Raw genomic sequence first — 15,915 nt, 5'->3', positions numbered from 1 at the left:
AGTTCTACCAGCTGTCTGATTAGAGAATCTTAGCCCTAGTGGTACACCTTGAGCAAGAGAAAAGAGTTTAAACATATCCTAACTTAAATAGCAATGTTAATTTGACTAGGGTAGTTAAACCACATTATTTCTTTTTAGGTTGTCATAATTGTAACAAAAAACATAAAGGTTAGATTATGACGAAATGAACTGCGTATCAGGAACATGAACATATGTGCCTAAATTTGTCTCACTGCTTCCCCTGTGGTCTGTGTGATTTTTGCTGTCAATGTTTGGGCTAGCCTACTAATTTTTGTTTCTTCAGTACTAAAGAAAATGTATAGGACTATTGTATATATACCTGAAAGAGTTTAGCAATGGAACTGCACAGGATACACCCTTAACTGGGCCTAACTTAATGTAGGGGTGCAGTGTCCTGCCTGGTCAGGAGTATTTTACTCCCCTTTGGATTTCAGGAATCATAGCCATAATAAAAAAATTTAACAATGGAGATCTGCCATAAAATGTGCTGCTTAAATCAAGTTTTGGAGGTCAAAGGTATGGTAGTAACCCAGTACTGTATGTATCCACCCATGGTAGAAGCTCCTTGGGACGCCATATTTAGTAATAGCCCCTCGGGGATCAAAGTATTATATACACCCATTTCTATATTGTGTGGTCGACAAGTTACTGATATATTAATAATAGAAATGGGTGTATACAATACTTTGATCCCCAAGGGGCTAGTACTAAAAAAGTGCCCCAAGGAGCTTCCGCCATGGGTGGATACATACCAGGTTAATACCCAAAGGTACGTCAGTGCTAGTTGGATGTTCTGTGACATTGCAAAGTAAGGGTTGGGGTTACAGTTTGCTTGGAGTTGGCATGAGTGTTCCCTCAATCAAGCTATATCACTTTCTGTGTTTTATCCATCGCCTTCAGACTCTTCATACCCAACTGTCCAGTTTCATTTTGATAATTTAAAAGCTTTTTTTATTTTAATATTGCCAAAACACTTCTTAGACTTATATCTTATCTGGTACATTTTATGTAGCAGTAATATTGTTAATCTTCATTTTGAAAGGATAGTTAACTTCGTTTTAAATCATAAAGTACCACAGTTTATCAGATTGTGAAACTGTATAATGTTGACAGCAATATAAGCTGTAAAAATTTCAAACTTTTTAAATGTTTTTGAAGTAGTATAGGCCATGCAGTTTTCAGTAAGAGAAGAGAGGAAATATTTTTAGTAATTAGGAACAAGAGAAAAATTTTAAAAGCCAGGAAGAGCATTTAAATTGAAAATGGAGGAAATAAAGTCAAGAAGAAAACATTACTGTACAAGGTAATAGAATGATAGAGGCAGTACCTTAATAATCTGTGGAATGAAAGAGAATGAATAAGAAATGGAAGTCGTTGATATGGCAAATGCTAAGATTCCCAGTTGGATTGGATATAAAGATTGTAATACTATACAAATAGAGTTAACTGAAATCTCAAAGATTGAGATGGTTTGGACATATGACAAGAATCGGTGAGAGGCAAACAGTCATAAAAGATGTAACATGACAAAGACTAGTAAGAAAGGTCAGAAAATAATTGAAAAAGGCATAGATGCAGACATAGATAAACCACGTATGGGAAAATCTGACATAAAACAGAGATAATGACATTGTTATGGCTCTTGAACCAATAGGGAATGTGACATTTAAAGATGCTTGGAGTGCCCAACAAAAAAGGAAAAGTTGAGAAGCTCCATCCATATCTGTTAGGAATAATATTCAGTTTACTTGAAGAACTTGGAGACTTGGTTAGTGATGAGTTGACCAAAATACATATATGAAAACAGGATACAGGAAGAAATAGGACAAGAAAAGTAGGAAAAGCGAACGCAGTCCAACAATAATAAACAAAGGAAAGAGTTTGCAGTGTAGAAAAGGCATAGGGGAGGAAGATTGCATGGCATGCCATGAATCTATTGGAAAAGATTCTGAAGGAGCAGCTAAACAGAATTTTAAAATTGGCAGCTGTCGTTTTACTTCATGGCAGAGAAAACTACATATGTAAAATTGATTAGGAAACTACTGTACAAAAGTACAATACAGTACTATAAAAATAGCAAGAGGTATACTTAATATTTGTGAATCTTGAGAAAGCATTTGAAAGAGTAAGAAGATAAAGCAGAGGTTACCAGAAAGTAAGCTACAGATGTTAGTAAAAAACTAGAGTGAGGACAGTGGCAAGTATAACAGAAGTTGGGACAAATGTTGGTACCATCAAGAATCAGGACTGAACTCTTTATTGTTTACCAGCAATGGATAAAGCTAAGAGAAGTTATTACTGTGTTATTATTATTATTATTATTATTATATTATTATTATTATTATTATTATTATTATTATTATTCATAAGATGAAACCTATTCATATGGAACAAGCCCACAGGGCCCATTGACTTAAAATTCAAGGCTTCCAAAGAATATAGTCTTCATTAGGAAATAAGAGGAGGTAAAGGGAAATACATAAAGAGATCCCACTTATTAAAAAAGACAAAATAAGTTAGTAAATTAATAAATAGATAAAAATGTATTAAAATGCATGACATCCTCTGGGAGGCTGTTCCACAGTCCAAATGTGAGGAATAAAGACCTCTGGAACTGAGAAGTTCATCAGCGGACATTTACTGCATATTGGTGCTGCTGTTCCACAAATATGGTTGCTCTTGCAGGTAAAGGGGATCAGGGATCAATTGTGAATGTGAAAGATCTCTGTTGATATACACCTTATGAAAAAGTGACAAACAAGAGACCATCCATCGATGGTCCAAGTCATAATTGCTACTATTAGGAAACAGAAACATACCACCACAAACCACTATCTAAAAGAGATAAATCTCTGGCAGAAGCAGACATCCACACCAGGAAATGGTTTTAAACATAAGAGGCCTTAAAAATAATACCTAACTTTCGTGTGGCATTTACTGAAACTTTCATTAGATGTTTCTCAGAAGTTAGATATGAGTCAAAAGTCACACGTAGAATAATTAAAACTTCAGACTCATTCAGCAAAGTTCCATCCACCTAACGGGGAGGATGGGGTGGGAAATCTGTACAAGATCTGCAAGTCAATATTGTTTTCCTTTTACTGGAGTTCAGCCTCATACTCCACCAACTACACCATTCATTGACCTGGTCCATGTCCCAGTTGAGGCTGAGGGCAGCCTCATTTCTCCTAAGTGGAGAGTACTACACCCACAAGAGTTGCATCAGCGTCGTACTGAATAATCTTGTTTTCCAAGCCAACAACCATATCACTTGTATACACTAAAAATAACAGTGGACCAAGAACACTACCCTGTGGAACTCCATACAAAATAGGTCTTGGACCACTAACGATCCCGTCCACAGCAACTTGCTGCTGCCTACCTGTAAGGAAGTCTTGAAGTGATCCTAAAACTTATCCACCTACTCCAAGATTCTGAAGTTTATAAACAAGTGACTTGTGCTTTACTAAATCGAAAGCAGCACTAAAATCTGTTTCTGTTTGAATTATTCTGCACTCAAAACCCCTATCAAGAGCATCGCAGTTACCTAACTGCTTCCCATATGCATTTTGACTATCGGCTAACAGTCCTTTAGATTCTGCATACTTATATTGTGGGATAAAAATAAGTTTTTCAGCAACTTTGGAAAGCACAGGGAGAATAGACATTGACCTGTAGTTACTGCAGTCTGCAGATATGCCACTCTTTGGAACAGGCACTGTATTACTAACTTGCATTCATCCTCAAAGATACTACGTCGACATAAAAATCTATACTGTAGAATCTACTTATCATGGGAGACAACACACTAGAAACTTTCCTAAATAACAAAGGGAAGAAACCATCAGGATCTTTTCCACCCCAGTTATCAAGATTATCCAGAATTTTCTTAACATCCCTGGAGCAAAATGCAATTATTTTAAGAATAGGTTCAGGATGACAAGTATCAGGGAGATGGACATCCTCAGCTGATTGCTTAGCTTCAAAAGCTCGATGAAGCAGTTCAGATTTTTCCCTAGGGCCAGTAACCAAACTACCATCATCTGTTAGTAATGGTGGAATGGAAGACGACCTTGACCCAAAGATGATGCCAATTTGGTCCACCGCAGATGAGGTTGAGTAATTCCTTCAAGTGTCCTCTTCAAGGAATTATTGTAATTTCTTTTGGCTGTATGATAACTTCTATTCGCAGCGTGGGGAGACTCAACAAAACTGGTGTAATTTTCATTTGAACAATTTCATTCCCATGTGTTGAATATGGTCTGTTAGTCATGGTAGTCTCGTCTAAACGTATCATCATACCATGGCTGGTCATTTTTCCTAAATTTGATGACCTTTCTAGGGACATATCATATTAAAATAGCCATCAGCATTTCATTTAACTTCTTCCTGGGATCAGGATCTAATATAGCATCTGAAATATTAAGTGCCTGACAAGCTTCAATAATGCGATCCCAATTGGCTCTGGATTTCAGGCACACTGTTTTTCCAATACTGGAATTAGGAATACTGTATACTGATCGACAGACATGTCCATCTCACTAGTGCAGTGATCAGAAGTGCCTATATATTCATAGACCTTGGACTTGACAAGAACTGTAACATCTGTAAATATGAGGTCTAATCTATTACAAGAAATGTGGGTGGGTTCCTCAGTTAGCTGGACAAAATCCGAGGGTACACAGAACTTAAGAGCAAACCGGCCATGTTGATCTGTGGAACTTGAATTTAGCCACTCACTGTGCTTTGCATTACAGCCTCCACAAATAACAAATGAAGCTTTTGAATTCTGTGACTGAACCATACTAATCCTCTCCAAGAGACAGTCATATATGAAATCATCAATATTTGGATTGTGGTAAACAGCAAACATATGCATTGCCAAAAATTTTAAAACGAAGAACTTCATGGCAAGTACACTCCAAATTTTTCTGATGATAAATAGGTCGTCCGGACTTAGTGCATACAGCCATACCTTGCCCATGTGGGATGTTACGACGATAAATAAAGTTAGTGCATACAGCCATACCTTGCCCATGTGGGATGTTATGACGATAAATAAAGTCGGGGTTAAAAACTCAACCTTTGACTTGTTGCTACTTGCAATAGTCTAAGATAAAAACATCAAATTGTAGTTACAGGCACAACTCTGAAGATCAAGAAAATTTAACCTTAAGCCCCAAACATTTGAGAAGATCAAGAAAATTTAACCTTAAGCCCCAAACATTTGAGTACCAAAAAGTATGCTACAGTTTTTCTTACTGTAATGAGAAACAGGCCCAGGGTCTTACTGTAATGAGTAACAGGCCCAGGTTTCAGCTCGGTGTCTCCTGAAAGAATTAAAATTAACAACATAAAATTAGTATCAAACTTATTAATAGACTCATAACAACAGTAACACTGTAAAAGTCAACAGAACAATAAACAACAATGCCATCAACAACAGCAGTATTTATATTATTTACAAAAGTTTTGTTGAAAGTATAAATAAACATGTCCATATGCCATTGAAAAAAGCGCTGGAAGCAACTGGTCGACAAGGCGGGGCTGGCACACCTTGTAACGTAAATGAAATCTGCCAGGTTTGCCAACAACTGGGGGAGGACAGTCAGGTTGGATTTAGAAATAGAATGCTTAGTAGGAATAGATAGGTAAAGGTGAAGGCACTTTCCTGATAATCTACCAAGTAACTTTTGCTGTCATCAGCCTGTCCTACACACTTTTTGAAAAAACAGTTTAAGTGTGAGATAAAGAGGATAAAATGCCTGATTGTACCCTCAGGCAAGGGAACCCAAACCCAAGACCATGGAAGGCCATGGTACAATGGCTATGGCACAGTCCAAGGTTGGAGGACAAGGTTTGAATGCAGAGTAACCTTTCTTAGAAGGTCGCTAAAGAGTCTCTCCTACCCTAACTCGTGTTGGGAGGGACATCACACCCTGAAGTGAATGTTGCTAAGAAAAGTCTCAGTAGCCCACTACCACTAAAGTAGAGAAAAGCAACCTCTAGATGCTAGAAATGCTACCAAAGTTATGGTGACCCAAAAGGCAGCTAAGGAAACAGCTCAGTCAGGAAAAGGATGGTTGTGTGGATATTGCGGGAGTAATGTAGGAGTGATCTCATACTATGTTTTAAACATAGCAAACGGCCTTACAAGAATTGGGTAGAAAAATTTCCAAAAAAAGGCTTCACATAAGTAGAGTAAGATATTGTCCATACAGTACAGTACTGGTAAAAAAAAATATCCATAAGCAAACACAGAAAATAGAAAGGCTGGGAAAATAGTCCGAGATCACAAAGATGAAGAGGGAAGAGGAGCAGTCAGTAAGAAAAGTAGCATAGCAATAATAGGAGAAAGACCAGTAGGAAGCCCAGAAAATCATGGAGAAAGGTTGTGGATAGGGACCTGGACCAGATGGGAATTCAGGCAGAAATTGCACAATACAGAAAGTTTAAATGTCACCAATGAGCAGTAGAGGCAAGGAATAGATTATTGCACTTCCACTTAATGCTCCAGACAGAGCATCACCACAAGTAAGTTAAGAACCTGAGCTCCCTCTCTACCCATGGGAGACCTGAGTAAAGCCAAGGCATTCACTACTAATGACTCAGCAGATAGACCTAGGTGCTTCCCTAACCCCACCCTCCCTTGATAACAGAGACATTCAAGATCTCAATCAGTAAAAATCTGTCAGGTTATGAGCAGCAGTCAAATTATGCCCCTCCACAGTGAAATGTCATTGGTGAAACCATTGAGCTACCATGAGAATTGAGAGAATTCATTTGGTGTCCAGCCCCATAAAGGGAAAATTTTATCTAAAAATTATGATTAAAAATTTCTACTTTTTAATCAGAACAAAAAAAAAATAAATGAAAACAGTAGGCTTGAGAAAACACTATTCCCACATATGAAGAGATCCCATTCTCTTCTTGTAATTGTTGGAATGAAGTAATAAATAGAATCATTCAGCATCTCAACATAATACATTTAACATTTACAGGTAGATAGTCAGTACATATGCAGGTGTGGTAGCTACAGGCCAAAGTGAAACTTGATATATCATAACCTACAGTGTGTGTATAGAGTAAAAATGAAAAAACCAACCATCAACATGGAAGACAGTCATGGTATGACAAAATGTCATAAGCACTAATTTATACCTTAATTTGTCCTCTGTAATGCAGTGGATAAAAAAACACAAACATATTTTTATGTTTATTGATAAAAGTCTTCCAAAATTACTGGAGTTGTCAACTCCAGTACTCAAGACACGACAAATTTTGGAAATAAACATGTTTTATATAATGTAAGAGCAAAATATTTTATTACTTACAATGTGCTATTATCACAGTTTACATAAAATATATTTTCTAGGCACCTTCCATATTGAGATAAGCAATATCAACACAAGCATTTGGTATACATGTCCACAAGAGAAACAAATTGCAATGTACAGGCAGTCCCCAGCTGGGAGTTGCTAACTGAAAATCACCGCTAACCGAAAATCTGCAATGAAAGCACTGATAAACCGCTTAACGGCACCGTTAACTGAATATCGGCGCCGCTAACCAGAGATTGGTGCCAATAAACCACTTACTGACACCAGTAAATTGCTTACCAACGCCAATAAACTGCTTACCGGCGCCAAAAATCCAGTTAACAGTGTCGCGAGACAAGCGCCGTAAAACCGGATCACAGTTAACTGTTGCTGCCAGTAAGTGGGGACTGCCTGTTATGTACAGCAGTTACAACAGTGGAATACCTTTATCTTCTTAACAGTCAAGAATAACACAATTTTCCCTAGTAATGCAATCCAGCTAACTGAAGCACAGAGCAAACACAGGACAAACATTTGCAAGCACAGTCCTTTAATACACTTCCAATGTTTTTTTCTGTTGCACTGTGCAAAAAATTGTTTAAACTGTGTGGAGAAAATATACTGACTTGCAAATACAAATGTTAAATACAATATTGTTGCAAATACAAATGTTAAATACAATATTGTTGCAAATACAAATGTTAAATACAATATTGTATATCAATAATTCATGTTCCTTTAATCCTTATATTTGGCATATGTGATATCTGAGCAATATGCAAAACCAGTGGTGGAAAGATGCGGTTTTCAGAATGTGGGAAATAGAGGTGGTCTATCTTGCAATAAGAGATGAGGAGCAGTTACTTGAAGCATTAGCCATGAAATTGACTGGATATCCACCAATTAGAAAACCCAGAAGACTGTGGAGAAAGAGCATTGAAGAAGAAGTGAACCTGAAGAGAATTAAGGCAGAAAGGCCACAAGAAAGAGGAAAGGGAAAGATAAAGTCATCACATGTCTTTAATAGAAACCTGACAAGAACTATTCTGAACTAGATGATGATGATGGCAATGACCACTAGTACACTGTACTATGTCAGCTCTGTGCTAGCAATATGTGGACAGTTTACATTCAACATGAAGAGATGCCCCATGAAACTGACAAGAAAAATATCATTAGTTCAGTTGACAATGTTATAAAGCTATACATTTTCTTTTAGCATATTCTTCATCACAAAGGTTTTATTAAATTTTAGAAAAATCATCCCAACAACAGGATTATTGTCCATTTAGAAAAAACTTAAAGCACCCAAATATTGTAAAACCTATTCCAAAAATGCCTTAACACTACATTTTCCATAGCATTAATGACAAGGTAAAAAAAAAAATTATTGCAAACTGGAGGCCATAAGAGAGAATGTTGTCAAATTATAAATAAGGTTATTCACGAATGGAGTTAAAGCAATTCTTTGGGAATAGTTCAAGTAACCCTTCCTTTATAGGCCACACTCTTCAGCACAGTAATATATTGACACTCAGTGTTCTTACAATGTTTGGAAACATATGAAATCAAAGTTTTCTTACAGGGACAAACCTCTTATTTAACTTATGCATTTTGCCTAGTGAATGACTAATAGCCAAGTGATGGGGCTCTTCATGAAAGAAGCAGTGGTAGACTGGCAGTCTTTCACTACAGGGAATGCTTGATTTACACAAAAGAATACTACTGTACTGTCAGAAAATAGGATTTTTCTAATACAGTACAAATTTTTTTTCTGGTTAGAACTAGGACAATAGGAAGATATTTTCTGCAAAACTATTGTCCCAGGTAGCTGTGGAAAAGAAATATGATTTTACCTTACAACTTCAACATTGAGTTTTACAACTTCAACATTGAGTTTTACAACTTCAACACTGAGTCTTTTAGAACAGAGATCTGAAGGAAATAAGGACAATGGTAGCAGAAGCCCTTGCCTAGTTTTGTGCCGTCTTTAGTTAGTGATTTTAGCAGCTTGAGCTATGTACAGTATTAGCCATGGGAGACAAGACTGACTTTGTCACCACAAACAATGATAACAACATGCAAAATGTTAACTCTCTAGCATTGGAATCAAGCCATACACCAAAATAAACCATTTGATCTCAGCATGTTATACTGGTAGAATGTACCAGTAGACTGGTCATCTTCAACTGATTGTAACTACTTATCACCTCAGAACATATGAACAATTGCTGCAATATGTTCATCAAATAACAGGCACTGACTCATACAGGGACCCAGCATTTGACTATGACCCATCTGTCTTCTGGCAACAACCAACACTGGAACACTATAATTCACTGACCACCTATCATGGGTATTACAGTTTGAATAATCAGTAATGACTGACTCTTGGTTCACGATGGATAGACATTGACAACAGATGTGACAAAATAATGAGGCACTTCCTCTGGTTGAATGTGACGCAGAGACATTCAGATAGATCAAACATAGGATCAACAGACAGTCAAAACAACAGAATACTGGAATTAAGCTCAACTAGTACACACCCTTTTCTAATTCAGATCCCCTGAAACAAACAAGAAAAATCATGGAGGGAACCAGTTCACCAAAAAGACAAGCACCATAGGAGACAATGATGAGCCACAGAATCAGACATGTCTCTTCTCATGCCAACCAAGAATAAGGCTTAATGAAACACCCAAAGTTACTTATCTAAAACTCCAGTGTCATAAGAACTGGAGATGTTTTCAATAAAGTCCACGAGCAACATACAATTGTGGGCAGCTGTTATAAGTTCAGGATCCATGGAGGATGACTTGTGACAATCACACTAAAGGAAAATGTGTCAAGCCAGGAGGATTATAAAAACTATTGCCCAATCAACAACTTTGCAATAAAGGCTGACCATGACTTAAGAATACACCCCCATGCTGAAGAGCTAAGACATAGACCTTAAATAGGTAAAGTCCCTATTATTGATGGATTGAGTTAAGAGCCAGTTACCAGAACCTTTAAACCTTTACTTTCTTTGACCAAACTATCATAAAGTTGTTGGTTATTTTCAGGTTACTGGAGTTCTCATTACACCAAAGGGCCATGGAATCTTTTTTTATCCACACAGTGCAGAGAAGATTGTCTGAAACCCAAACTAAGTTCAACCCAACACATCTGTTGCATATACTTATTAACCTCACACAAGCACTAACACCCCATCTTAATCAGTTAATTATTCCATAACAAGTGAGGCTTGTTTGTTAGCAGCTAGGGGTTGGCAGACACGCAGTGTGGAACCATGTGTTAGTTCAGGTTTACCAGTAGGGCTTCAAAATATAGTTATGGGCAGATTCCTCCAGTATGACCATTTCATGTTAAAAAAAGAAAACCATAGAGCAGTGCTAACAACTCGCCATAATCCCCTAGCTCATATTCATAGTCCTCTGAATTCATTGAAGGATGGCTGGAATTTCGAGTGCCTAAAAGAAAAGTTTGCACCACCTTGCAGAAATCATGGTGAACAAGATGATCACACCCATGATGGACTGCTTTACCAAAGCCCTCAGGAAACACTGTGGGCAGAAGAAATGTCAACCTGATAACCATCCTTGTTCACAGAAAAAAGCATGATGTCCAACTCCTTGAACAGGAAGAATCTAGTGATACATATGCAATGGTTGATGTGCACAGAAGTATGCAAGCAATTCCGGAGGCTGCTGTGAACACCAATGATAGACATAACCTGCTAGCATTGTCACTCATCAAGAAGCCATAAACATAATTCTTCCATTCCCAGATCCATTGGGAGACAGATGCCCTGATCCACAATTGAGACAACTTGCAAGCACTTGTCTTCCCATTATTCTCCTTCATGAGGCCCCCACCCCTACCCACAACTAAATACATGCTTCTAGAGGACTGACACTGACCCTGATAACATCATACTAGGAACAACAGGAGTGGTTCCAAGATTTGTTACATATGTTACCAGACATCTCAGGCAAAGTAGGCACTTTTACATAGGTGGTGCAGAGCAAGACATTTATTTTATCTCCTCTCTACCTCTTTTCCAGTAATCACACACTTCTTCCCCTCCCTAAGGGAGGCCAAGATCTGATCTTATCACAATTCAAGAGGTTTGCCTACATGAAGCACCAATTTAACTAACTCATCAGAGACAGGAGTTGTTTTGAGTAATCCTGAAAAAGAGATGTCAAAGTGGGACCTTATGCTAGTTCTCAGAACCTTAAAAGGGAATTTTTCCAAAGTCCCAAACCAAGTGGCTTTCAGAATACAGTATGCTGGTTATACAGACTTTTCGCCAGTGTCGCCCACACGAGATTGGTCTTCTACAGGGCAATCATTTGCACTGGAACTTATGACCAAAAACCAGACATTTGACATAACAGAGGGCTGAATTAAAGAACATTTTATGGTTTGCTAAGAACGCTAAAACACTTTTTAAAGACAAGGCCATGTAGACCTAGGTGCAAGACTCAGACTCATGTCTAGCAGTGTTCTATATAGTTGTTAGTACTCAGTGTTCAAGGTGAGTTTTGAAATAACGCTGGTTAAGTGAGCATCTGACAGTGCTGATCAAAGAAGATAATGTATTCTTTTCACAATGGTTTCCTGGTTCTTATAGCGATCTTTCAACCAGATCCTCAGTCAGACAGAATGCAGTAGAAAACCAATAAACCTCCCACCTCAGTGGTGACTGTGCATTCAGAGGTTTTGTCAGTAAATGAACACGAAATTTCTAATACCATTCATGTTTCTTAGGTACAAACATCTTTATTTTAAGTGGACGTCCTTCCTCCCAACCCTACAAATTGTTAAGTCTTGAGCTTAAACTCATAGAGGATTACGAAAAAAACTTCAGAACATTTGGCTGAGTGGGGGAGAGGTTCCCCCTAGTTCAAGAATGCCAAGCTAACTCTTCTTTCAAGAATATCTCCATCACTCAGTTTAGCTGTTATAAGGCAAGTGATAAGCATAAGTGAAGTAAGAACTTTGTTCTCATGAAATATGAAAACTGTTTCCATCTTATTATGTATGAAGTTTTCGAGGCTGGAAGTACAAATAACATCATTCTCTTCGTGTACTGGAAACTTGAAAATACAGCAATATACTATGCTCACCATTCATCGCAGGGGCAAATAAATACTTTTCAAGCTCAAGAAGATTGTAATTCATTAGCCATGATTTATTATTACATGGTGTATTACAACCCCAACGGATATGTAAAAGAAAAAAAAGGAAATGTTTTCATTAACACCCGTACAATTCTCTGTCAGATTTTAAAAATTCATAATAGTTATTAATTCCTTTCAAGAATTTAAATTACACTACTTCAAGCAACAGTTGTTACGCAATATGTAATACAAATTCATGTTATTTCATTTCTAAAGCAAGCCTATTTGTACTGAAATTAATGTGAATTCCTAATGCTTTGTAATAAATCTATTTCTTAACTCTGGGTTAGGTTCACTACCATTTGTAACTAAAAGCTGAGACTAAGTGATTAAGTTGTTGTTAAACAATTTTGTCTTATTGCACATACCATAAAATCCACAAAAACATGAAACAAGAGCTAAATATTGCAACATTTGTTCTCAGTTTTAAGTCATTATGTCTAGTTTAAAACTTCCTTGGCACTGAAAAGGTATGAAAACAGAAAATCACAACTAGGAGTCTATAGTTAGGCATTTTTGCTACATATTATATTCCTTTTTGTATTCCTACAGTACAGCAACTACTATACCATGATGATGGGCCTTGGGCTCTGATATATTAAAAATAAATTCATAGTACAGTATGAGGCATCTATGAGACAATGACTAATTCCATCCTAACTGTTATTAGCTTCAGCTTACATACAAAGCTCCCCTTTCCATTCCCCTTCTCCTCAATATTCTTGTTTTCTCAGACCTAAGCTGGACAAAAAAAACTTGGTTGCTTTTCCCATTGGCCTTTGCATACAAAGGATAAGGCTTTTCAGAAAATTCTAACAAAAACAGTGATTTAAAACTAGAAAGGCACAGGAAATTATAAAGAATGACTAAGTACAGTCCTGGACAGAATGGATACTGAGCCAGGTAACCCCAACATGAAAATATTTTTGGTGATAAGGAAAACCGAAACACTGTGGTTTCTCAACACATCCTGAGATTCCATGTTGCAGCAGTGTTGCTGGCTATTCACAAGGTAAGACACTGGGTCCATCACCTGTCCACCTCATCTTTGTTTAAAATTCACCTAAACTTCTTAAACTTTAATCAAACGAAACAATATTTCTAGTGATTCATTTTAATATGAATCAGTACTCAAATTACTGTATACCGAAAAACAATGAGTTGTAGACTATCCTATTCAGAATTCAAAGGGAAATCGAGTATCAAGTTTGATCTTTATTTTTTGAAAACCACATGTTGATACCCAAGGCCTTTGTAAGACATTTGTTCCAGTAACAGCCATTAATCCAGTACGCAATGACTCCCATCCTAACTCCAGAGAATATGCTGAAATGCAATTACCTTCAGCATTATTTTTGACACTTTGGATATTGGCCTAGAATATTTCCGATGTGTAAATGAATACTTAAATTGCAGTCTGGTGTCTCCTAATACACCTTGAATTGTCTCATATAAAATCTTATCAATTTCACTGAATTCTAGCACTAATTAATAAAATGGAACTGTACTCGTCAAAAACCTTTTCCATTGATGTGGCTGGACCAACATGTAGCAACCCCCAATATGGCATCATGGGTTATTTTATTTTCAGATTTAACTAAGTGGCCCTTAACTATATTTCCAACAGAATACTTGAATCTTTGTTGCAAGTCCTCACAAGTTCCATAAGCTGAAGGTGTAATACAAAACCTGGTACAACACTGTTCAGAACACAGAGCTTAGTGTAAAACAGAAGTGATTCACTTTACTACTTCCTTTTGGATATTCTTCTACTTGGATTAATCCCAAGTCAGGGTCGATGATTCACAGTTTCTGTGGCAGCTGGTCGCTAGTTAAGGCATTCAGACCACTGTGCAGGAATAACATCACTTCATCATTCAGAAAAAAAATAATGGATGAAAGCTAAACTGAGGCTAAAATCAAATTCATTGCCCAGAATCTTATTCAGGAAAGGAACTTTCCTTACAAACCCTAGAAGAGTTTGCTACTCTGCCACATCAGGCACATTAACATACTTCATGAGCCTTCATTTGTGTGCTTTCTTTATTCAGGTACAGCACATGATTTAATATATCATACCCACTTGACAGATAAGTAATATGCAAAAATCAAAATATCAAGATGATTAAGTACTACATACGGTACACTTAAAGAAAAATCACATCATTAGAAACATGACAAAATAGTTTAAGGTGGGGAAAAGAAGTTCTGCCCAGAAACAAAAATGTATGGATGGTAAACGTCAGACTTAAGTGGAACTGAATCTTTCTCTTATTATGAATATAAACATGTATTATGCCTTTTGGAATATCTAAGCTGCAATAAGGAATCCTGTTAATGTGCAAGATTTTATGTTATGGTGAAAAGTGCATACTGAGGATATCATAAGAAAATAAACATCCTAATGCTAACAAATGCAATTTTGGTGTTCTTTATGTAAAAAAGACTACTGTATATAATATTCATATGTGCATGCAAATGCCACAACAAACTCAATACTTCATGTTTTCCTAATAATTCCTGTTTTTACTCTGCAAACCTTGAAAGCTGAAAAGGAAATAAAAGTTTTCCTCTGATGGCAGACTTAAAACCCATGTTATGGAAAGTCAACTTTATCGCTTTAACCACTTCCCAAGCAATGACAAAAATTTATCTCAGCTCATTTATATGCATATCTGATAAAGTCAGATGTTACTAAGAGAAATGTTAGTTCAATGACAAGTGATTTTGATTTTATGAGTTCTGCCCAAACATCAGTACTGTAAACCCACCATAATTACACTGTGAATAAATAATCACAGCTATAAAATCTGACAAACAGACATCTCAAGAACACAAAAGTCCTTTTAATACATCACCTAAAATAAGTGTTAATTATTTAAAGAGAAAATTTACTACAAAAATAAGTTTCTAAAACATTTTTTCAAGAAAACATTAGTAATGGTATTGTCATAAAATGTATTGCACTAGTAGAAACTTGGAAGTCTGTCAACTCCTAAAGAAAATGGTTTCATACCATCAACCTATAAAGTATACAAAATACATTTTCAAGTCTTACAACTGAGTGAACTTACTGTACAGTATAAGGTCCTAGCCAACTATCTAAAGGTTTTAGGCACTTCTGAAATGGGAAAGATGACGTGTTGTTTCCACAAAACTCACAAAGAGTTCCATGTTACCTAGTGAACAACGGCAAACAGATGCAATGGGTATCAAAGCTTTTACGTGGCTGGCTTGCGAGGTCTCTTGAAATGACCATACGTGAATTTGTTTTCGGCAACGTGCCTGTGAAAGAGTTAATACCTTGTTAGTACTGTAAAATCAAATCTTATATTGTAATAGTTACTACTGTGTTATCTCCCTTCCTCCCCCGAAAAAATCTT

At 36.8% G+C, this 15,915-nt stretch overlaps 1 pseudogene; it reads right to left on the bottom strand.

The window, feature by feature from the left end:
* Positions 1-7,225: 7,225 nt before the first annotated feature.
* Positions 7,226-15,915, bottom strand: part of LOC136834105 (F-box only protein 30-like) — a 42,005-nt pseudogene continuing 33,315 nt past the window's right edge.

This window comes from Macrobrachium rosenbergii, chromosome 53 (genome assembly GCF_040412425.1).
Source record: "Macrobrachium rosenbergii isolate ZJJX-2024 chromosome 53, ASM4041242v1, whole genome shotgun sequence".
Lineage (NCBI taxonomy): Eukaryota > Metazoa > Arthropoda > Malacostraca > Decapoda > Palaemonidae > Macrobrachium > Macrobrachium rosenbergii.
The sequence above is the reverse complement of the archived record's forward strand: the minus strand, read 5'-3'. Positions and strand labels throughout refer to the sequence as shown.